We start from the raw sequence: 25487 nt of genomic DNA on the forward strand, positions 1-25487 counted from the left end.
CAGTCAGCTACAGTTTTTCTAAAACAAAGTATCATGTGGATCTGACTGAATAAAAATGAACCACAGATCATTCTATGATCCATATAAATCACTGTCATCTCGCCTAATTCTCTCTGAGTTTCAGAGGTTTTTCCCAACACTGAGCTTTCTTGGACCTCCAGATGTTGTCTTCAAATATGGTACATGCAAGGCAGATTTTTCATCAAATGACTGCCATATTTTCTGCTTCAAAAGATTTGTTTTCCAGTTAGAAGGACATTCTGTTTATCAGGAGAAAATTAATGTTTCCTTGAATTTACATCATTGCCTTTCAACTCACTTTTGAGGTCCAGGTGATTGCCTTGGAGTTAATGGTGAAATCCTGGCCTGGGGAAGCCCTGGGATCTATTTGACCAACTTTCACAGGGAGAAAAGACTGATTGGGGAGGAGAACCCAGTTGAGAAGGTCATATTGAGCTGATCCCAATCCATTTTCTGAGAAGGAGACTTCTTCTCCAGCACTGTTGTTGAAGTGGACATTCTTTAAGTAGCCAAGAAGCTGAAAGAAAAGGAAAAAAACAGAAATTGGAGTAATCAGGTGAAAATCATAAATGAGACCTCATGACTTCTATCATCCTGTGATGCCCATCATTTTAGAAGATTGAGGTACATCTCAGAAGCCAGAGAAGTTCCCTTGGTGGAGATCTGAGCAATCAGGTGTAACAAACAATATTTGGCACTTTCCTCAACATCACTTCAAGGTTGTAGCTTCCATCTTATCTCAAGACTTAAAATGGACGCCTAACATCAAAAACATCATCAAAAAAGCAAAACAAAGAATGTCCTTTTTGTGCCATCTCAGAAAGCTCAAACTGCCCAAGGAGATGCTGTTACAGTTCTACAGAGGAAGTATTGAATCTGTCATCTGCACCTCTATAACTGTCTGATTTGGCTCTGCAACCAAACAAGACAGAGACAGACTTCAACAGATATGGAGAACTCAAGAAAAAGCAATGGCTACCAACCTGCCTTCCATTGAGGACCTGTACACTGCATGAGTCAAAAAGAGGGCTGTGAAAATATCTACAGACCCCTCACATCCTGGACATAAATAATAATTCTGATCATATTTATATTAGCATATCTATATTCCTATTGATTATATTAACATACTTATAGTTGTAAACAACATTCATATTTTACTTATACATAACAATGTTCTTTCTCATCTAATTTCTACCTCTTGTTTCTAACCATTGATAAAATCTATTCCATATGACATAATGCTCTGTATCTCCTTTATCTTATATTTTTGATGTCAATCTATCCATCTCTCCACAATCCAATATTTTCCGAATTATATTTTCATCTGATGGAACGTTCTCATTTTTCCAATATTCTGCCAATTCAATCCACGCTGCTGTCAATGCATGTAACATTAAATATACAGTCCCTTTGTCATAGCTTTCTGGTATTATACGTAACAAGAATATTTTTGGTTTTAAATATATATATGATACTGAATCATCTTTTCCAACCATGAATGTATTTCCGTCCAATATTTTCTTGCTTTGAAACATGTCCACCACCTATGATAATAAGTACCTGGAGTCTGATTGCATTTTGGCAGACGTGTTGTTAAACATTTTTGCTAGTCTTGCCAGTGGCAAGGCATGAATTTTGACTAGGACTTCAACTAACCTCTTTAAACACCATTCATAAACACACCCAGATTGGCAACTTGCTCCTTCCTGAAATGGCCATCTCCTGAAACTTGAGTAATTGTTGAAGACCTTTCAGGACCTTGTAGGAAGTTCTTTTCCTCTATGGATCTTATGGACAGGTAGCTTGATTTACTTCTCTTTCTCTGTCTCTTATCACTTTTCAACAAAACAGTGTACTTAATTTGTACTATTGTTTTTTAATCACTGCTGTTTTAATCTATTCTGAAATTGATTGATATGGTAGCATAGGTGACAGAAATGGGGTTATTCTTGTAAAAAAAAAGAATCTGAGCAACTCCATTTTTACACTTTACATAACACAAGCAGCTACAATTGCTAGACAAAGGATGGCTGAACTGATTCTTTTTTAAACTACTTATGGAAATTTTGACTGTTGTTTTCCTGATCTCCTATACTGGCTGACCCAAGATGGCCAACTTCCTCCTTCTTCTTTCTCATTATGAATGAGACTACTCCCTTGGAAAACTTTATGGCTTTCAACTAACTTCCACCCCAGAGACCTCCAGGAGCCTCTTCAAACACGTTATTGCCGTGGACTTGGTATATTTTGACCCACCTATCTGCTTTAACTTTTCTGCTAGAGGACTTGTTCCCCTTTGGACCTGCTTGTTTGGTGATCCCTGCCGGCTGTGCCTTACCACAGACGCCATTTCATTGTGCAGAATAACAATTAACTCTGAGCCTTATGATGGGTCCTAAGAAATTGCCACCTGGTAAGGCCTCGTCGGCCCCAACATCTTCAACGTCCAGCCCTGCACACCAGTCACAAATGGGATCTTTCCTACAACCTAAAGCCTCTGAAGAGAGTGCAAAAGACCTGTCTACTCAGCAGATGCTTCAAAACATCTTAAAGGGACAGGACGAAATTAAAAAAACAATTGCAGGACTTAAAGGAAGAGCTCAGAGAGACGAACCAGCAAACTACACGGAATGAACAGAGGATTGGTGTGCTGGAGGAGGGGGCGGTCGGGATTAGAGATGAGATGAAGACAATCCAGAGGGGGAATACAGAATTTGGGAATCAGATGTTAAAAATGGAATTTGAAAGGATGTCTTTCTTTCTTAGGTTCCAAAATTTGCCAGAAGCTGAGAATGAAGATCTCAAGGAGACTATGACCACAATACTAGCAGAGTATATTAATAGAGATAAACAACAGTTTTGGTGGGACATTGACCTGATTTATAGGGTTAATTCGGCCTATGCAAGAACACACAATGTTCCAAGGGAAGTTCATATTAAATTTCTTAGAAAAACTACAAGAGATGAGGTTCTAGGAGCTCAAAGGGGAGGACCACTAAAATATAAAGACAAAGAAATAACCATTCTTAAACAGATCCCCAAAAAAGTAAGAGATAATAGAAGGAAATATTCCTTCTTAGCAAAAAAATTATATAATAATGGGGTCTGGTTTAGAGGGCTATTTCCAGAAGGCATGCTGATCTTTTGGGAGGGCAGCAGAATTAGAATTCACACACCAGTGGAAGCAGAGGCTTTCGCTAAAAAACACAGTGCTCTTTTAGGTGAAATGGGGGATGTTACACAAGAAACAAGGGGGGAGGGGCTGAGGTTCAGCCGGTGGATGGGAGAGAGGATGCAACAGCTAGAAGACTCAGATCACAAAAGTGACTTGGAACACTATTGCAATTGTTGCTACAATGTATTTTTATGGAAGTGATACAAAACAAATGATTGAAACACACCGATGATTTTGTGTCAAATTTAAAACTGCTAATACTTAAGTGAATGCTGATATTTTTCTATCCTTGTTTGTAAAAGTTGCAAGACCTGGGGGGGCTTCTCCCCACCGCACGATGTAGCTGTCAAAATGTTTTATAACCCTATAACCCTTTTTCCTTGAATTTTTTTTAAAAAACCAATAAAAATTTGAATAACAACACAAGCAGCACCTTTGTAACACCTTCAACTAAGACCTTATAGAGAGGATACATTTAGGGGAATAACACAGCTATAAAGTAGATTGAGAAAGAGCAGGCCAGGTCAACTTGGGCCTCACTGAAAACAGCCGGAGTCAGTTTCCAAAAGGTGATGTAAGGAGATTGATTGTCTTGTTATGTTCTTATCATTTCCTAATACAGTGGAAAGAGATCGAGGGACTTTCCAAGATATTGTATTACACAAAATTATATAACATGGACATGTAAGGAAGTGGACTATCACCCCAAAATTGTATTTAAACCCTGTATCCTGATCTGTCAGACATTCTCTTTCTATCTTTCATGATTGTGAATCATTTTGCAAAAGCTTATACAATTGTATCTTAAATAAATATGCTTTTTATAGTTCATGGTCTCTTTGTTTTTCTATTAGATAGAAATAGCTTTTCTCACAATAAGTAAAGGTAAAGGTTCCCCTCGTACATATGAGCTAGTCATTCCCAACTCTAGGGCCCTTAACACTAGAAAGTATTAGCTCTGATGGGCAACTAACAATGAAGTATACTCTAGTTCAGATCCCTGTCCTGAGTAGGAGGTTGAACTCAATTGCCTATGATTCTATGAACAGATTTCTGCTCCCACCAAATGTCTCAGGTAAAGAAGATGAAGAAGTGGAATGTTTTGTTGACAGATACCATTAGGTCAACAAACTGACACAATTTGTAGAATATATGTTAGACAAATATAATAGTAAAAATGGGGCGGTGTTCATCTCCATTTCAAAGCCAAAGAGACAGCGCTGTCCGAAGACGTATCGAAGATAATAATTTCATGCCTGGCTATTACCTTCCCACCAAAGATGGTCTCCATTTTTCTACTTGCATTTTTACATGCTTTCGAACTGCTAGGTTGGCAGAAGCTGGGACAAGTAATGGGAGCTCACCGTTACAGGGCACTAGGGATTCAAACCACCGAATTGCCAACCTTCCTGATCGACAAGCTCAGCATCTTAACCACTGAGCCACCACGTCCCCATGGTAGCATACAGATATTTTAAAAGTAATTCAAGAAATAGATATGGGAAGCTGAGCATTTGTGGATTGGATAAAAATTCCCGGAAATTACCTGCCATAATTGGAAATTTGAAATCCTTTTTCCAACTCTCATCATGGCTGGTCTCGGACCTGATTTGTACATGGCATGTAATGCATGTGCTACAGAATAAATAGCATTGTAGATATTGTAACTCTCCCCAGTCATGCTCATTTCAAAAATGTAAGATGGCACATTGAGTAAATTCTCCTTTCCTGTACATCGTTTTTTCCCCTTTGTAGGGACTTTGCCTGGTTTGTGGAAATTGCAGTCAAAGACCATCTTCCACCATAGCAGGAGAAAGACGTCCCCTTGAGCATTAAAGGGGTCTAACAGCAAAAGGAAATCTCTGAATTTTGAGAGCTCTCCAGTGTGGTCCCTAAAATGCAAAGCTCCATGGAAGGGCTTTAAAACCTTCATCACATCCTGAGATCCCATCACTCGAACTTTCCAATGGGAAGTTAGGATCCAAACTTTCTGAAACGACGTTTTGAAAAATTGTTCATGCGCAAACACAAAGATCTGTACATTTGCAATACTGCTGGAATCTCCAAATAGAATAATCACTTCGGACATGGACCAAATTTTGAAAATAGCATTGGATTTCAAAAGTGGAATATCAAGAAAATCAGATTTCAACATCTCAGTGAAGGCCAGGCAGATCTCCTTCTCCTTGAGCATTGGTATTAGCGATGAGATGAAATGTTCTCCATTGTCATTTTCGGGGGCCACCAGCCCAACCCAGTTCCACTGGAAGTACACAAGAAGCTGGACTAAACCCACATATTGAGGGAATTCCTTGGGATTAATCCGGAAGAAGGAAGGATACACTGTTCTGTCTCCCTGATTGAACTCAAAGCCAACACCGAGCTGTAGAAAGTGAGAATCCTCTTTAAAAGACAACATACAGTTTAATGATGGATTCAAGGGTGAGCATTGTGTGTGGTTGATTGCCCCACCAATCAGGCTGACTCACTTTGAATGGCAAATTCAAGATTCCTCCCTTCTTAGGAAGAGCCACCATTCAACACATTCTGCCTAGATGTGATATGTCAGAAGACAAGGGAAGAGACCATCAGCTCGATACAGAGAAAAAACCCCAGTAAAACTTTTTATGAAGAATGACTTCATAAAAGTCATTCATGACCTCTTGGCAAATACAGCTTTTCAGAATTATCTCATTGTTTATTTTGTTGGAAGTATAAAAGAACATGTCTTGACAGAGAAAATATAATTATGAATTGCTTGGATTCTTTAAGACAGATACTCTTGATGTGCCCTCCCAAAACACTTTTAGTTTTATCTTTTGCTTCTTTGCATGCTTCTGTTGTTTGTCTATTATATAACAGAATCCAGTAGAGATTTCCTTACCTGTAGGACCTTGTAGATGCTGAAGATGGAGGCCATCTGCCTTGAGGATTTGGAGTTGAGGCCACCAATGACAGCGAGCAGGGTGTCCTGCCTGTCACATTTGTAACCTGGGACCATTTTGCTTCGAGTGGAGAGCAGGGAGAGGCTGTTTGAAAAAATGGATAGCTCAATCTGGACGTTGCTGTAGATGTTGAAGCCAAGTGTGAGGTTGGGCAGGAGAACCAAATCTTTGTTGATCTCTGTGACTGCAAAGACTAAGGCCAGGAACTGCTGATAGTTCTTGGGTACAAATCTAGAGTGCGACAAACATTGGGGAGCATTTTAGGATGTTGATGGAATTTGCCTTGCCTTTTTGGTGTGTTCTTTGGGGCAGCACATCTTATGTTTGAATGGGTTTTGTTTTGTTTTTCCTTTTTAAAGGAAGTTCTTTATTAACCTTGGATGACTTTGTGATGAAAGAGAAAAGCCTGTTTGTTCATATCAATGGACCATTTTATGCCTCTTTATCATGTCTCCCTGCTTCACTTTCCTCCAGTGGCTGTAAACATTCCCAATTGCTCCTCTAGCACCCTAATCAAATTTGGTTCTCTCTTGGAGCAGCTTTTTCAGGCCTGGTAACCATTTCTGAGCACGAGATTCTTGTGTGTGTGTGTGAGGGAGAGAGAGATAGCATAGATTTACTGAAGATCATTATTCATGAGCACTGCTGATTGCAAAACTTTGGTTATTTACAGTATCCAGCTCTGGAAAAGGATTCCACTCTTCTTTGACTTTTCCACCATGACTTTCTGTCCGAATTGATCTTATAATTATGTAATGCTTCTTCACTTGGCCAGCAGAGTTAAAACATAGAACGCAGAATAATAGAGTTGGAAGGGACCTTGGGGGTCTTCTAATCCAGCCGACTGCTTGAGCAGGAGACTCTGTATCATTCCAGACAAATGGTTGTCCAGTTTCTTTTTGAAATCCGCCAATGATGGAGCATCCACAACTTCTGAAGCAAGTTTGTTCCATCCATTGATTGCTCCCACTGTTAGGAAATTTTCCTTAGTTCTAGGTTGCTTCTCTCCTTGGTTAGTTTCCATCCATTGTTTCTTCTCCTGCCTTTTGGTGCTTTCGAAAATAGTTGCACCCCCTTGTCTTTGTAGGACCCCCTCGGTTATTGGAAGACTGCTATCATGTCTCCTCTAGTCCTTCTTTTCATTACACAGATCCAATTCTTGTAACCATTCTTCATATGATTTAACCTCTAGCCCTCCCCTAATCATCTTTATAGCTCTTCTCTGCCCTCTTTCCAGAGTCTCAATGTCATTTTTATATTGTGGTGTAGTCTCTTTTCACATGTTTATGTTCTTATCATCTTCCTAATGTAGAATTCTGTAAAGATTGAGAATTGTCATCTACTTTATGGGATTGATGGGTTATTCAGAAAAGATTTGAACTACACTAGAACATCGCAAACATCGTGAGAATAAGTATTTCTGAAAGGAGGCCCTGAATCTAAAAGAAAGCAAATAGTGTCTACATTTTTCCCCATTCAAGTGAAACTTACACCATTGTAAAATCAAAGAAAGTTGGGGATTTTTGAAAGTGTGGGATGTTGGGTATAATCACCGTTGCCAGGGGCAAATTCCCACCAATATTGAGATGACCAGGCCTGTAATAACTTTTCTGAATCTGGAAAGGGGTGGAGAGCAGTTTGCATCCTCTTACTGTTTGCATCCTCTTAGCAGTAATGGGAGGCAGGAGCCAGAAGAACAGCAGCGGGAGGGGCAGCCCAGTCATTCTATCACCTTTCCTCCTGTAACAGAAAATCAAGGTTTGTGCAGAGGTTGAATTGCAGGTAGCACTTGAAATGTCACTAGAGCTTTAGAACCAGACATTGTGTCACCTGAAGGGCAAATTTATATCAACCATGCTTCTTACCTGTATGTGATCTGTGACCGAAGAGAAAATGAAGGCCAGTTGAATCTCACCAAGCCCAGGAATTACTGCAGTTCTTTGCAATGCATGCTAAGGTGACATGTCCCGCCTTCATCGTGAGATTCAAGGGTATATTGTTTAAAGCAGATTTTTATCTTGGAAGAGATTTGCGGGTAGAAATCCATAGAGGATACATGGAGAATGACTGTTCTTTCGATAATTGCAAAGGAAAGCAATTGTTTTATCTAGTTAGCAATAGTTTCTCTTCCTACTTCTGAAGAGAAAAACATGTTTGTATCTCTTGTTCCTAATCCACAGAGCAGATGGACTTGAGAGTCAAGATAAAATTGGATATTTGACCTACATGAGCAGCAGTGGTGGGATTCAAAAAGTTTGACTACTGTTTCTGTGGGCGTGGCTTGGCGGGCGTGGCAGGAGAAGGATACTGTAAAATCTGCATTCCTTCCCCAATTTAGGGGAAGGTTACTTCAAAATCCCCCATTCCCTTCCGATCAGCTGGGACTCAGGAGGTAGAGAACAGATGAGGGTGGGGCCAGCCAGAGGTGATATTTTCCAGTTCTCCAAACTACTGAAACGTTTTGCTACTGGTTCACCAGAACCGGTCAGAACTGGCTGAATACCACCTCTGATTTATACCCACATGGCAGAGGATAAAATGTGACACTGGCCTTTCCAATATATCTTAAAACAGGCAGGAGAATCTCCAGATTTTCTGTTAATGAAACTCCAGAGGACTGTTGTCTAACAACTACTTGCAATAGTCTTGTGAAGTATATCTTCTCCATTGTCCATTGATGTTGGAGAGATGCCGTCAACCATAGTAAATCTCTGGACCACCTCAGGTAATAGGAATGGGTGTATAGTATTATGTGTTTATGGAGCTTCTCCATCATGAAGGTCATGGTTGTCCCAAAGAGGACACCACAAGAGAGAAGACAATGGCAAAAGCAGTTTGTCGTAAGAAACAGGTGAACTTCCCAGGCTGACCAATAAATAGGAAAGAGCAAAGGAAGCAGAGCAGGAGGGAGAACAGAAGGATGTAGGTGAGATCTCGATTGTTGGCTTTGACGATAGGTGTGTCACGATGCTTAAGGAAAATTGCCAGAACTGCCATTGTGATCACAGAGAGAAAAAATGTGAGAGATGCTTGTTTTCTTGCAGATGTTTCATTGCCCTAACTAGATAACATCATTAATGCTAGTCCAATTCAATCCAGGAACACATAGAGTCCTGCTGAGTGTGCTGATTCACACAACAATCAAAGCAATACAACAAATCAAACACTAAACAAATATGGTGGGGTCTTAAAGGATGCTAACTCAAAAAAAAAAACATGAAACAAGGCTAAAGTGATATTGTCAGGCCTGCAGAGGTTCCTTTAAGAATCTTTGGCCTGCCACACTTTCTTATAATTTCCTATGCTGTTTCATTAGTGTAGTAGTTGGGAGGGGGGAATAGAAAGGAGTAGGATTGTGGAATGTATTGTTGACATTCTTTTATAGAAGCCAAGGTCATCTTTTGTCTCTGCACCTCGACACCTGACCAGAAGCAGAGGGGTGTAGATGCCAGTGTGGAAGATGGTGAATGGAACATGTGATGAATTATGGGGTGTGGGGAAAGATATGAACTTTCAACTGGGTGAACCCACAGGATGTAAAATAGAGTTGAAATTTCATAGCATAATGCCAACATGTCTGTCTTATTAAATTGGAGCTTTAAGGATAACTTTGCCTTGGAAAATGATTTAATTCTGCATGATATTTGGAACACTGACATTATTTCAACTCTCCCTTTAAAATAAATCACCAGACACCCCCCCCATCGTATGGGGGTGGTGGTGAGGGGTACTGATCTCACAACGCTGACCACATCAGCGTAAAATATCAGTGAACAATTAAGATAAAGAAGCTAATGATGAATTGCTTCTCTGAAGTTCTTCCGAAGTGCAAAAGAATTTGCGTGGGAGGAAATTTTCACTTGTATAGCCTCTGGGAAGATGCACGCACAGCCGGAGGGGGATGGCTGGAGGGGCCTCTCAGACCGACTTCTTCAACCAAACATGAGTCAATCTTTCCCCCCCCCTTCACTAGTAAAAGCTGCAATGAGCTGGAGGACTTGAATGGAGATAATTACTCCTTCCAAACGGCAATATATGAACTGACTTATTACCCAGCAACTAAGTGGGAGACAGATTCCCTTTCAAAATGGGAATTTCAACCTTGGCAGCAAAAAGGAATTTGGCCAGCATCTTTCACTTGCCAGCCACCACAAATTGGGCTGCAACCAGTAAATGAAGCAAAACCAGATTGGGTTTTCTTCCCAGAATTTGGATGGATGAGATGCCACTGGCCACCTCCTTTGCCATCAGCATGGGAAAATGCTCCAAGCCAACAGAGGGCACCTACTTGGCCCATAACTCCTCCAAGCCAGCAGGAGGGTCCTTGGCACATAATCCCCCCTAGCCAGCCATCATTGGTCGAGCTGCAACCTGTGAAGCAGGCAACCCCGGGATGGGTCTTAACCCCAGGTCATGGATGGGAGGAATGCCAGTGGGCACCTGCCCTCCCTCAGCAGATGGTACCATGACAGATAACTGGGCAGTGACCAACTGAGGGATTGACATCCCCACCAGTTCTAGTCTCCCCTGCAATGCCCCAAAAGGTTCTTGCCCCACCTTCCTACAGAGAAGAGTTCTCAAAAGTGGAAGAAGAGGTGAATGAGGGGATTACTGCAGGATGGGTAACAGAACAATGTGATGAGGCAGTTCCAAAGGCTAGAGATGCAACTAGGTTCCGTCCCTCGGGGAAGCCAATAGAATGCCAGCGTTGCTATCAATTTGGCCACAGAGCGTCAAAGTGCTTGGCTCCAGCCCCAATATCACAACCATGTGCACCAACTGCCAGAGCGATAAAGGGAAGGATCCAGAAGCTACCACAGAGGAGCCTTCTGGGCCAACAACCTCCAGAAAAGGATCCCCAACTTAAGGTGACAAAGAATCCTACCAAAGGGGAGGCCTCGGAGGAGGGAAATGCTGAAGACGACCCAATGGTTAGTGCACCCATCCGCCCCTTTCAAGTAAAAGGTAAACTCCAAGTGCCAGAAACTGGAGTGGAAGGGGAAGTTGGGGCAGTTGTGGACACCGGTTGCACCCGATGCTTAATCAGCATGTCGATTGTGGAGCAACTAGGCATACGTACAAGACCCCTAACCCATCCCATTCAGTGGATGGAACACTGATTGGAGGGGCCCCAGCCACTAAAGTTACCGAGTTGGTAAAGTTGGTGATAGGGCGCCACTATGAATTCCTCAGATTCATTGTAGCTCCAAGAATGCAGGAAGCTATTATATTGGGGCTTGCATGGCTGAACAAGTGGGCACCTACAATAAAGTGGGAGGACGGCATTAGAAACCTGACTATCGGCTGTAGGCCACTGCCACCAGTGGAGCCAAAAGGGCACCCAGGAACGTTGGAACCCAACAGCCCAGACCGTCCGGAACCTGCGGCAACCGCAGCAGACACTAAACCTCCGGGTATCCAACGAGTCCCAAAGAGCTATTGGGATCTGGCGGAGGTGTTCAGTGAGGAAGACGGAAACCACCTTCCACCTCACCGCCCCACAGACTGTGCAATAGAGTTCAAATATGGTGTAACCTTACCAAAGCCAAAAATGTACTCTATTACTCCTAAGGAGATGATAGAATTGAGGAAGTACATTGACACCAATTTGAAAAAAGGCTTTATTGAACCAGCCAAATCGAAAGTAGCGGCCCCAGTGCTTTTCAGAGAAAAGAAAGATGGGGGTGTTCACCTCTGTGTGGACTTACGAGCTTTAAATGCGGTATGCGAAAAGAATACCTATCCCCTCCCTCTCATGAAAGATATGTTGAACCACTTGGCTAAAGGCAAGATCTTCACCAAGCTGGACTTGAGAGAGGCGTATTACCGTATACGAATCCGGAAAGGGGATGTGGAAGACCACTTTTAACACTCCCCTGGGCATCTTCCAATATAAAGTCATGCCTTTTGGTCTACAAGGAGCACCCGCAGTATTCATGCAGTACATAAATGAAGGGCTACATGACCACCTATACTGCGGAGTACTCATCTATTTAGATGACATCTTGATCTTCTCTGAGACCCTGGAAGAACATGTGAAACTGGTACGGCAAGTCCTGAAAAAACTTCTGGCTGCCAAACTGTACGCAAAGTTGTCAAAGGGTGAGTTCCACAAGACCTTGCTAGATTATTAGGACTACCTCTGACCTCCGCTCCTTCCATGCAAAGCTCAAGACCCACCTTTTCCAAGTAGCTGTCCTGGCTCAACCATAGTTTGATCATATCGCTCCTGACGGGTTTTTAATCTTGTAATTTTACTTAGGGGATTTTAAATTGTAATTTTAATTCTATCTCCATTTATCTGTCTACCTCCTCCACGTATACGTCTATATTTTTGTGTATGTATTGTCTATATTTGTATTTTAAGTGTTTTTATTGTACGCCGCCCCGAGTCCTTCGGGAGAGGGTGCGGCTAACAAATATATTATTATTATTATTATTATTATTATTATTATTATTATTATTATTATTATTATTATTATTATTATTATTATTATTATTATTATTATTATTATTATTATACGATTGTATCACAGCGGCCAGTTGATACGCCGGATTTGGCATTGATTACTAGTCGGGCCCCACCCAGGGGCCTAGGACATCGTAACGTATTTTCGTAATATACGTGCAGATCCAAGCAGTGCAGCTTTTTGCATTTGACTGATGGTGATTTTGTCAAGTTTTAACTGTTTTAAATGTAATTCCAGTGCTTTTGGAATAGCACCCAGTGTGCCGATTACCACTGGAATTACCACTGCTGGTTTGTGCCATAATCGTTGGATTTCAATTTTTAAGTCCTGGTATTTCGCGACTTTTTCATGTTCCTTCTCCTCAACCCTGCTATCACCTGGTATTGCGATGTCTATGATTGTAACCTTCTTTTTCTCAACCAGTGTGATGTCTGGTGTGTTATGCGCTAGTACTTTGTCTGTTTGTATACGAAAATCCCACAGGATCTTGACCATCTGATTTTCGGTGACTTTTTCAGGCTTATGTTCCCACCAGTTTGTTGTTGTTTTAATATTATAATTTTTGCACAAATTCCAGTGGATCATTTGTGCTACTGAATTGTGCCGCAATTTATAATCAGTCTGCGCGATTTTTTTACAGCAGCTGAGTATGTGGTCAACAGTTTCATCAACTTCTTTGCAGAGTCTGCATTTGGCATCATCAAAGGATTTTTCGATTTTGGCTTTAATGGCATTTGTTCGGATAGCTTGTTCTTGCGCAGCCAGAATTAGTGACTCTGTTTCTTTCTTTAATGTACCTGTTGTTAACCATAACCAAGTTTTTTCACTGTCCACTTTATCTTTTATTTTTTCCAGAAATTGACCATGTAAGGCTTTGTTCTGCCAACTCTCCATTCTTGATTTTATCACATCTTTTCTGTATTCTTGTTTCGTCTGTTGGGCCTTCAGTAGATTTTTGTTCTTTACTTCGATTAATAGATGTTCTTGATTTTCTTTTAAATAATCAGCCAGTGCATGTTTTTCTTCTTCAACTATTTGCTTCACTTGTAATAATCCTCTGCCACCTGATTTTCGGGACAGGTATAGTCTATCAGTGTCACCACGTGGATGTAAACTGTAGTGCATTGTCATTAGTTTCCTTGTTTTTTGGTCCAAAATGTCCAAATCAGCTTGTGTCCAGTTAACAATACCAGCTGTGTATCTTATAACTGGTATTGCCCAGGTATTTATGGCCTTGATTGTATTTCCACCATTTAATTTAGATTTCAAAATTTTTCTAACTCTGTTGGTGTACTCTCTCCTGACAATAGTTTTTACTTCTCCATGTTTGATGTTATCCAACTGCAAAATGCCTAAGTATTTGTAGGCTTCATTTTCGTTGCATTTAATTAGTTGGCCATTGGGCATTTCAATTCCCTCACATGTAGTGATTTTGCCCCTTTTTATGGATACAGTGGCCATATTATTATTATTATTATTATTATTATTATTATTATTATTATTATTATTATTATTATTATTATTACTTGGGGTATCGTATCTCCAATGAAGGAGTAGAAATGGATCCAGGAAAAGCTAAAGTGGTGTTAGATTGGAAACCTCCAAGCACTCGCAAACAATTACAAAGCTTCCTTGGATTTGCAAACTTTTATAGGCAGTTTATTTCGACATTCACTGAAATTGCCCTACCATTGACCGAACTCTTAAAAATGGGGCCTTCCCCAACTAAACCGAAAGCAAACCAACCGTTAAAATGGACAATGGATTGTCAAAAGGCTTTTGAGAAATTAAAACGGCTCTTTGCCCAAAAACCCATATTGTAACACCCCGATCCAGAGCGACCTTTCATAATCCAAATGGATGCCAGTGATGTTGTGATAGCCGCAGTGCTACTGCAAAAGAATAAAAAAGGCCACCTCTTGCCTTGCGTTTACATCTCCAAGAAACTCACCACTACCGAAAGAAGGTGGCCCTTTGGGAGAAGGAGGCATTCGCGATCAGGTGGAGCATGCTCACCTGGAGATATCTCCTGGAAGGGGGGGATATACCGTTCGAGGTATGGACTGATCATAAAAACCTCGAAGCTCTCCTTGCCCATCGGAAGTTATCCCCTAAACAAGTTCGTTGGGCCCAATATTTCCAAAGGTTCAAATTTGAAATAAAACACATCCCCGCAGGAAAGAACTTGTTAGCAGATGCGCTGTCGAGAAAACCCCAGTTTGACAGTAAAAAGGAAGAAGTTGTCCACCCCATCATATCTCCTTCCCACCAAAAGGCAGCTCAAGTAACCACTCGAAGCCAAGATAAGCTGAAATCCGAGCTGAACGCGGCCCTCCAGACAGACCCATGGTTCAACAACAACAAGGACATCCTAACGATGAATGATGGAGTAGCCTGGAAGGGGTCCAAACTGTACATCCCTGCAGAGATGAGACTGCAAGTACTACAGCAGAGTCATGATGCGAAACTAGGAGGTCATTTCAGATTCCTGAAAACTCTCCACCTCGCCAGACGTCAATTTGGTGGCCAAAGATGAGGTCAGAGGTGGAAGATTATGTAAAAAGCTGTGCTACTTGTGCCACAATGAAAACCCAGCCAGGAAAGCCCCCTGGACTACTACAACAAGTGGCCAACCCTAGCCGACCATGGGAAGAGATAGCAATGGACTTCATTGTCGAGCTTCCAGATAGCAAGGGTAATAGAGTAATCTGGACAGTTATTGATTTGTTTTCCAAGCAAGCACAGTTTATCGCTTGTTCACGCTTACCATCCGCAAAGAAATTAGCAAAAATGTTTGTGAAACACATTTATCGCCTACATGGGGTACCAAAAAGGATCATTTCAGATCGCGGAGTTCAATTCACCGCCATGTTCTGGAGAGAATTCCTAAAATCGATCGGGTCCACACAGGGACTCAGCTCAGCATTTCATCCCAGCACAAATGGGGCAGCAGAGAGGGCCAATGCGATGATGGAACAGTACATCCAGTGTTATGTGGACTATCAGCAAGACAATTGGTCGGACTTGCTACCCTTCGCCGAAGTAGCATATAATAATGCGGTCCACAGCAGTACAGGATTAAGTCCTTTCCAGATTACCAGTGGCATGGAATTCGTTCCCATGCCTGAACTACCTAAAGAACCCCCCTCCTCCATGTCTCTAAATGAATGGATGGAGGCAATAAAGAAGGGATGGGAGAATACAAAAAAGGCGCTAGCAGATGCGGCAGAAGCCTACAAGAAGCAAGCTGATAAACATCACTCCCTACAACCCCCCTTTCGACTGGGGGACAAAGTTTTTTTGTCTACTAAATACATAAGGTTAAGGATGCCTAGTAAAAAATTAGGTCCAAAATTTCTAGGTCCTTTCCCAATAGAAAAGATAATTAATCAGCCTACCCAGACTCCTAGGGAAAATTTACCATTGTAAATTTTCCATTGTAGCTTACTGAAGCCAGTAAGGGGGTCTAGCATAAGGCCATCCAGCCAAGCTCCACCTCCTCCCGTGGTGGTAGAAGGGGAAACACATTATGAGGTGAAAAAAATATTAGATTCCAGGCTGTATAGAGGTCGCTTACAATATTTAGTGCATTGGAAGGGATACCCTTTGTCCGAAGCTACGTGGGTGAAGAGTTGGGATCTGAAAGTGGATAAATTAGTGAAACAATTCCATGAGAAGTTCCCTGATAAGCCAAAGGGTCCCCCTGGGGGAGGCAGAGGTGGTTAAATGTGTATAGTAATGTATACTTTTACTTCTTTTGCAGACAACGTGGGGTTTTTGGAGAGAGGCCGCCTGTCAGGCCTGCAGAGGTTCCTTTAAGAATCTTTGGCCTGCCACACTTTCTTATAATTTCCTATGTGTTTCAAATGCGTAGTAGTTGGGAGGGGGGAATAGAAATGAGTAGGATTGTGGAATGTATGTTGTCATTCTTTTATAGAAGCCAAGGTCATCTTTTGTCTCCGCACCTCGACACCTGACCGGAAGCAGAGGGGTGTAGATGCCAGCGTGGAAGATAATGATTGGAACATGTGATGAATTATGGGGTGTGGGGAAAGATATGAACTTTCAACTGGGTGAACCCACAGGATGTAAAATAGAGTTGAAATTTTATAGCATAATGCCAACATGTCTGTCTTATTAAATTGGAGCTTTAAGGATAACTTTGCCTTGGAAAATGATTTAATTCTGCATGATATTTGGAACGTTGACATAGAATAGAATAACAAAGTTGGAAGGGACCTTGGAGGTCTTCTAGTCCAACCCTCTGTTTAGGCAGGAAACCCTATACTATTTCAGACAAATGCTTACCCAATCTCTTCTTAAAAACATCCAGTGTTGGAGCATGGTTGGAGCAACCATGGGGGTGAGGAGTTGGGATTGCCTCTTAATTCATCAAATACCTCCAGTGTGATCTTCCCCCACTGGGGCCCCAAGTCATCTGGCAGAGCCAGGTCTTTAGGGTCTGCGGGAGGTCTGAAGGGTGGGAGCCTTCTGACCTTCTGCAGAGTGTAAAGACCTGACTCCGCCAGAGCCAACCTCTCCTCAGGGGGTCACATCATCAAAGGGCAAAAGCCACAGCAGGGAAGGCCCTTTTCCTGTACCACGGCAGCTCCAGCTGCAAAGAATCAGCATGCCTATGACGCGATATCCTGGACTTGTAGCTCTGCTTAGAGTCAATGTCTTGATCACTTCCCATTGGGAGTACTATCATGTTCTCCACATTGGGCTGCCCTTGAAGACTAGAGGTGATAGTGGGCAACCTTGTCTCATCCATTTCTTTATTTCAATATAATCTGTCATTTCTCCATTTATCAGTATCTTTGCTGTTTGCTTGTGGTATATAGTTTGTATGGCTTGGGTAAATTTCTTGCCAAAACCCGTCTGTGTCAGGCCTGCAGTTATATCCCTTTTAGGATTTTTGGCCTGCCACACTCTCTATTATTTTTCTCTGCTGTTTCATTAGTGTAGTAATTGGGAGGGGGAATAGTAAGGAGTAGAATTGTGGAATGTGTTGTTGTCATTCCTTTCTAGAAATCAAGGTCATTCTTTGTCTCTGCACCTCTGCATCTGACTGGAAGTAGATGGATAGAAATGCCAGCGTGGCAGAGGAAGATTGGATCATGTGATGGATTTATGGGTGTGGGGATAAGATCATGAACTTTCAATGGGTGGAATCCTAGGAAGCTTTTAGATTTGGGATTCCAGAGTTTGTGCCAACATGTCTGTCTTATTAAATTGGAACTTTAAGGTTAGCTCTGCCTTGGACTGATTTAATTCTGCATTCTGTTCCAGTTGTAACAACATAAAATGCCAGTTGACATTGTCAAATGCTTTCTGTGTGTCTAAAAACATCAAAGCCATTTGTTTTTCGGGGTGTGCCTCATAATATTCCAAGGTGTCTAGGATTATTCTCATATTGTCTTTAATTTGTCTCTTTGGTAGAAACCCATTTTGATCAGAATGAATAAAACTATTTAAATATTTTTTGAGTTGTTCTGCCAGTATTGAAGCAAATAACTAGTAATCTGAATTTAATAGGGAAATATGTTGGATAGCTATTTGTCTGAAATGGTATAGGGTTTCCTGCCTAGGCAGGGGGTTGGACTAGAAGACCTCCAAGGTCCCTTCCAACTCTACTATTGTATTGTATTGTATTGTAAATAGGTCTATAGTTCTTGATTTGTAGTAAGTCAGCCTCCTCTTTTTGTAAGAGTGTAATATATGCTTCTGACCATGATTTGGGTATCTTCCTCTCTGACATTACCTTGTTCATAACTTCTAGTAATAGAAGAGACAATGATTCCTGCAGTGTCTTACAGAATTCGACTGGCAGCCCATCTGGTCCTGTCTTTTCTTTATGGTTCTCTTTCTTGTATAGTCTATTATCAAACCTCTGATGTAGGCCTTCATTGTATCCCAGAGGTTCTGCATTGAAGTATCTTCTTTTCTATTTACTTTAAAGAAGAAAGCCAGCTCCTTTTCCATTTTCTGAGCAAAATCTTTCTCTTTTAATATGGTATTGTTTAATGTCCATCTAGATCTTTTCCTTTGTACTTTCTATTTAATTGTCAATGGATTGTGGTCTCCCCAAGTTCTTGTTTCAATCTCAATTTCCAGGATGTTACAGGCCAATTCCATCATAACCCATATCATGTCGATTCTAAGCAGGATAAATGTCTATGAATAAAAAGTATATTGTTTTTTAGTAGGGTTTCTTTCTCTCCAGACATCTTTTAGGTCAACTTCGTCAATCATTTTAAAGAAGGATTTTGGGAGTGGTTTTCTATTTAACTTTGCTGTTTTTTGTGTTTGGTTGTCCTTAGTCTGGTAGAAAAGGGGAAATTCTTAAATAATAAGACTTAATTATCCAAAGAGTCCAAATGGAAAAAGAAAAAATAAATAAATAAACCAGTCCCATTTAAAAATGAGCTCCCTTGAAAGTCCAGTCAAGCTTCCAGGAGTAAAAATGAAAAAAGAGGAAACTTTCACTTTGACTATGTCTTACGTTCACTGCTTACTCTCTCATCAGTCTTCTTTTTAACTTAATTCTTCTCATTTAGGGTGTTCTCTCAAATAGAAAAAATAGAAAACTCTCACCAAAACGACATGCTTCTCTCCTGCCTTTTGCATTGCGGAGCTGTCAGCAGTTTCACCAACCTTATGGCTGCTTCGTAGCCACCGGCAAAAGGGGCTTTTCCCAGATCACCAGAGACTTTGCAGGTGTCTCTGGGCTCAACAAGATGTGCCTCTTCCTGTCACCGTCTCTTTGGGATGGTTTAGGTCCAAATTGGACCGTCCAGTGACCGGAATTTGGTGGCAAATCTTGGAGCCCCAAGATTGTCCATCATTTCACTGCAACGACAGGTTCATCTCCTAGCATTTCTGATGATACCTTGTTAAGTAATGAAATGTCTGCAAGAAAACAAGCTCAGAGATCACCAAGGCCCCCACAATTATCCTCCTCTTCCTCCACCTCCTCCTTCTCCACCACCTTTCCCTCCTCCTCCTTTCCCTCCTCCTCCACTGCAAACCCCACTCCCTCCTAGCACTTTTTTTTTAAAAAAAATTGAATAAGCATTAAAAGCATTGGACATAGAGCAACCTTTCTGGCTTTGTCATTTTCATACATATTTTAACATAACAACAAGTTCAGTTTCCACTTATTGTACATAGCTACATGAATCTTATTAACGTATTACTTCCCCTTATTAACACATCCCTTATCCTCACTTATATATTGACCTATGTATTATCCAGCTCCAATTTTACAATTCTCAAAAGGAGTCTCTGACTCCTTTTCCTTATTTCCCACCATTGATACATTTTGTTCCAAATTCCATAATATTCTGTTTCAACTCTATTTTTGATTTCTAGTCTCAGTCTGTCCATTTCTGCAAAATCCAAAATTTTCTTTATTACCTCTTCTTTGATGAGGACATTTTTGGTTTTCCAATTTTGCACATATACTAATCTTGCTGCGGTTATCACATGCAGCATTAAATATGTCACTCCTTTACTATATTTTTCTTTTATTATTCCTAATAGGAATAGTTCTGGTTTTGATCTAACATCTCTTCCAACCATGTCTTTATCTGATGCCAAAAATCCTTGGCATTTGTATATAACGACCACATATGATAAAAAGGAAAATCAGTTCTCCCCCTCTACTTTGTGGCAGCCCCTCAAATATAGGAATGTTGCTATCAAGTCCCCCCTAGTCCTTCTTTTCTCTAGACTAGCCAAACCGTATGTTATGTTGGCTCAGGGTTGAAGTGAGAGGTTCTTGGTGCTCTCTGACCTTGTGTAAGGCCCTGCTTCACCATCCTTTTCAGGAAAGCAGAACTCTTGAAACGAAAAGCATTTCAAAAGGAACTTTTATTGGAGGACAGTGATAGCAGACAGAGTGTAGGCAGGATCTGAATTTCACTAAAGTGTTAGGTTAAACCACTTTCTCCGAGGCCCCTCCCAAAGTCCAGTTCAACTTCGAGCCAATCCCAAGGTGAGAAGATGTGGTGAGAACTTTAGGCTGAGAAGGTGATAACAGGCAGTTCCCAGGTGCCACCGTCTTGCTTCTCCAGTGGTGAGACAAAACAGATGGCCAGAGGTACATTCTTTCCCCCCTCCCAATTCCCCCAAAAGTACATCGAAGCCATGAAAGGAACAAAGGAAAACCTCATGCAAAAGAATGTCCCCAAGCCTGCCCCCTCCCACCAGAATGGCAGCGTCCCAAGAGAGATCTATGGGACCCAAACAATTTGCTTGTTTTCTGGCAGACATTTCATGACCAAACTAGGTGACCTCATCAGTGCTAGAAGGAGGGGGTGTTCGTTCTCATTTTATATCCTAGGGCAGAGTTTCCCAATGTTTCCGGCTTTGCAGACAGGTGGGGGGAAGAAGAGGGGATGATTCATGCAAGTGGCTGGCAAGCACATACTCATGCACACAGCTCCATTGCAGAGAGAGCTGTCTCCCGCATGAGGCAATCTGTGCTATGATTGGTTGCCCTGGGTGTAAAGGGGGAGTTTCCCCTTTTCCCCACCTTTATCTTCTGTGGGCGCTGTGTGTTGTTTGATTTACCTCATGATGTTGCCTGACAACAGAGTAGAAATAGGAATAATAGGAATAATTCGAATAATTGGAATAATAGGAATAATTGGAATAATTGGAATAGGAATAAGAAATGGAAATGGAAAATAGAATAGAATTAGAGTAACAGTTGAAAGGGACCTCATAGGCCATCTAGTCCAGCCCCCTGCCCAAGAAGACCTTACACCATTTCTGACAGATGGCAGTCCAATCTCTTCTTGAAAGCCTCCAGTGATGAAGCTTCCAAAAACAACTTCTGTTCCATTGGTTGATTGTGCTCACTATCAGGAAGTTTCTCCTTATTTCCAGGTAGAATCTCTCCTTGGTCAGTTTCCTTCCATTTTTCCTTGTCTGGCCTTCAGGTGCTTTGGAAAACAGCTTGACCCCCTCCTCCGTGTGGCATCCCTGTCTGCTGTAAATACTAATCCCAAGCATATTTATTTATGTAAAACTAGAAGTTCATGTTAGTGTCTATGGCTTCATTTGGACATCTGCTACGCAATTCCTTGACAATGGTGCTGTTTTGTTTTTGCTTTTGTTCTGCCTTCTGATCCATTCATCCACGTCTTCCTCCTCGCTGCTCTCTGAGTCGCTCCGCACATCGTTTCCCAACTACAACAGAGAAATAGAGAACTGGCTCTTTTGGCTGCTGCCGCACATGGATGGCTCATATTTAACTGGCTGTCCACTAAGACTCCAAGATCCCTCCCATGGTTACTACTGCTATTAAGCCTGATTTCACCCAGTCTGTATGTGTCCTTTTGGTTTCTCTTGCCTACAGGTAATACTTTACTTTTCTCTACATTGCATTGCATTTTTTTAGATAGGGCCCAGTGTTCAAGTGCCCTGCAGAGCTTATAATCTACAGTTCAAACTGGGGGAAATTAGAGACAAGAGTGAGCATCAGAAGGACCAAGGAATCCTGCAGCAGACCCAACCTGGAATGAAAATGAAATTGGAGCAGGGTTCAACTAGAGTAATGGGTGGCCTTCTCCTTGTCTCCCCAACATGTGCCTTCTGTTTCCACCTTCATGAGTGCTGAGGGTCCAATTTATGAATGCCCAATTTCTGTCCTTACCTTGCCAAGGATCAGTAACCTATAAATCATGAGGAGGATCAGGCAGGACCAGAAAACATTGAGAAGATACACGGACATCAGGAGGGCGTTGAAGAAGTAGTAGCCAAAATAAGGCTGGTGGAGTTCCGCCAAATAGTAATATGTGTTGTAGATAACCCTTGAGGAGAGAGAAGGGATGGAAAAAGAAAGAGGAAAATGGTTATCTCCTCCGTATTTTTCATCCAGTTCTGGTCATCACAATATAAAAAAGATGTCCCAAGATGTGAGGAGAAATGTCAAAAAAAGATGCCACTGCAATTGTGCTGTCAAATTCCTGCCCTTTTCCCATGCATTCCCAAAACGTACCTGTAAGGGAAAAAGATGCCACGAGCAAAGATGAATCCCAGGGCGAAAAGGATAAAGAGTGTGTCGCAGGTTTTCTGCCACTTCAGGTAGGTAAACATCTTTGCACTCTGGGGAAAAAGAGAGAAAAAGAAGCAGAAATTGTTGTTGATGTCTAGTGAGATTCTCAGTCATTCAAGTCCTGGTTGCCCCAAAGATGCTTTTTCAAGAGGCAACTGGACTTCCTAGTTTTTCTTTGAAGATGTTTCTCCTCTCATCCCAGAAGCTTCTTCAGCTCTGACTGGATGGTGGGGAATGGAAAGATTTGTACTCCTTGCAGACAGCTGGTCCTTTGCATCCTTTCACTGACTTGTTGAGGTCACTTGGAGGTTGTGCCATTTGGCTGCAGCTAAGGAGGCTCCACACCAGTGGTGGGTGGGATACAGCCAGTTTGGGCCGGTTCAGGTGAACTGGTTGTTAATTTGCTGACTGGCTCCTCCCCTTCCTTTCCTGCCCCTTCCAGAAGTCCCCATGCACCCCGTTTCGGCTCCCAGGAGGCTGCAGAGAGGCCTATTAGGCCCAAAATGGGGCGTGGGGGTGGCAGCGCTTCCCCATGCAGCCTGTTTTTCCTCCCAGGGGGTGCAGGATGCCGAGTGCTACCTGTCACAACCCCTGGCCACGCCCACCATGGCCACGCCCACCCAGCCGTTAGAGAAGAGAACCAGTTGTTAAATTATTTGAATCCCACCACTGCTCCATACCCATTCACATCACTCATGACCCTGAGGACAGAGATAAACCTTCAAGTGGCCTCAACAACTCAGTGAAAGAATGCAAATGACCAGCTGTCTGCAAGGAGTCTAAATCCTTCCATTCCCCACCATCCAGTCAGAGCTGAAGAAGCTTCTTGGATGAGAAGCGAAATGTCTTCAAAAGAAAAAAAAAAAAACAGAAAGCCCAGTTGCCTCCTGAAAAAGCATCTTTGGGACAGAAATTGTTGAGTGGCTGAGGCTCCTGTTGTGAGAACACTTGTCTTTCAGAATATGATAGCAAATTTCTGTGGGTTTAGGCTGAAGCACCTGTATTGTGTCTCCCGGTGGGATCCTGGGAATTGTAGTTTGCAGAATATGAAAACGCTAAAGAGAAACCTGGATGCAGACCAGCTTGCAAGGAAAGCCTGATGGGAATATTTCAGTCTCCCACAAGTGAAGGTTAGCTCATTTCCAAACATTCTGTGTTGAATACAGAGCAATCATGCTTTCAAACTCAAAACTGGATATTTAAAATTTGAAACAATTTCAGCCCCCATTTTTTTCCCATGCTGCTTCTTTCTCTGAATTACTATTTTCTTTTTGCCTTTTCTCGACCTTCAAAGAAGCCTTCCAGATTGGGACTTATAGCTTCAATTATTCATCTGATCCCAGCACGCCTGGCAGACTGCAGGCAAGAGAAGGCTGGTATAATTTCTTTCCTAGATTGATTTCCTCTTTCCAAAAAACATGGATGAGGGTTTTGTTTTGGGTTGCTTTTTTTTCAAAAAGAGAGGAAGGAGAAGAATATTCTTTTTTTAAAATCTTAGGGTAGAGGAAGAGTGTTCTTGAGCATTAACTTACATACAGCAGACAATCGGGAGCATCGTGTAGGAACATGACAAATGAACCTATGTGGATGAAATTGGCGCAATAGGAGAAGCTGGTGAGGGAGACGGCGACCACATGGTGGACAATTATCATATTATAGTCCTGCAGGAAGAGGAGACAACTGAGCTATTGATTTTGTTGCTTCTCTGGGGAGGCCATGCATCCCATTATGAGGAAGGGGTTTGAGTGGAATTAGACAACTGTGTCCTGTTGAATCATTCTTTCAGATATTTCCTTGCCTTTGGGAACCTTGTGAAGAGTAATGGAAATACTTCCTGTCTTCCTTCCTGTCTTCTTTCTTCCTGTCTTCTTTCTTCCTGTCTTTCTTTCTTCTCTTCCCTCCCTCCCTCCCTCCCTCCCACCTTCCTTCTTTCCTTTTCCCTTCTCTTCCTTTCCCCCTTCCCCTTCCCAGCAAACAAGTATCTGGCTGCTGCTGGGAGGAGGAAGGTAGCAAGGGATTGTGAGACTGGCTGGGAAACTGCCACAGAAAATTGAAAATGAAGATCATATAATCTCATTTAGCAGCACAGGAGCAGCCAGGAGCACCAAAGGAGGCACAACTTCATCTATGCCAGATTTGGGTGCATTACATATGTTAGCCCATATGAGGTACATTGCTTCAAAAACTCTTGCCCTATGACCGTGATGGTGAACCAATCATACACGTGCTGGAAGTGGCATGCAGAGCCATCTCTCTCAAGCTGTCGCACGTTGTTGCTCTTCCGGGCTCTGCCGCACCAGCTGGATAGTCTTCACGTGCGCAGAACCCTGGAAACTGAAAGAGCAACAAGCTGGTACGCATGCATGAGCTGGGAAGATGATATTACAGTTTCTGGTGTGCACATCAGGGGTGGGTTCCTGCCAGTTCTAACCTCTTTTATAGAAGAGGTTCCACAAATCTACAGTGCCATTTAGAACCGGTTCCAGCTCCCTCCCCCCGCCCATCCGCACATCATCAAGATGAAGAGTGAGAGGAGGAATTCTGGGAGTTGAAGTCCACAAGTCTTAAAGCCATCAACTTTGAACACCCCTGGGGTTTTTTTTCTAAAGGGTTAAGGGTGCAAGCGTCTTGTAACTTGACAGCTTTAAGACGCGTGTTTCCAATGCCAGAGTTCCTGAGCCAAAAAGACTGGAGGAGGAATTTTGGGAGTTGAAGTCCACAAGTCTTAAAGCTGTCAAGTTTGAACACCCCTGGGGTATTTTTTTTCTAAAGGGTTAGGGGGCAAGGGTCTTGTAACTTGACAGCTT

At 42.1% G+C, this 25487-nt stretch overlaps 1 pseudogene across 1 annotated transcript in view; it reads right to left on the bottom strand.

Annotated features, from left to right (window-relative positions):
* LOC309384033 (ceramide synthase 4-like) overlaps positions 1 to 25487 on the bottom strand; it is a 68572-nt pseudogene that overhangs the window by 14406 nt on the left and 28679 nt on the right. The window contains exons 8-14 of the transcript in view: positions 24213 to 24341; positions 22624 to 22730; positions 22279 to 22435; positions 21699 to 21812; positions 21192 to 21204; positions 6084 to 6375; positions 320 to 538 (exon numbers count right to left, since the gene is read on the bottom strand). The product of the transcript in view is annotated as a ceramide synthase 4-like (transcript). The remainder of the gene's footprint in view (positions 1 to 319; positions 539 to 6083; positions 6376 to 21191; positions 21205 to 21698; positions 21813 to 22278; positions 22436 to 22623; positions 22731 to 24212; positions 24342 to 25487) is intronic.

The sequence above is a fragment of the Natrix helvetica genome (genome assembly GCF_964273705.1).
Source record: "Natrix helvetica genome assembly, chromosome: 1".
In the NCBI taxonomy this organism is placed as follows: domain Eukaryota; kingdom Metazoa; phylum Chordata; class Lepidosauria; order Squamata; family Natricidae; genus Natrix; species Natrix helvetica.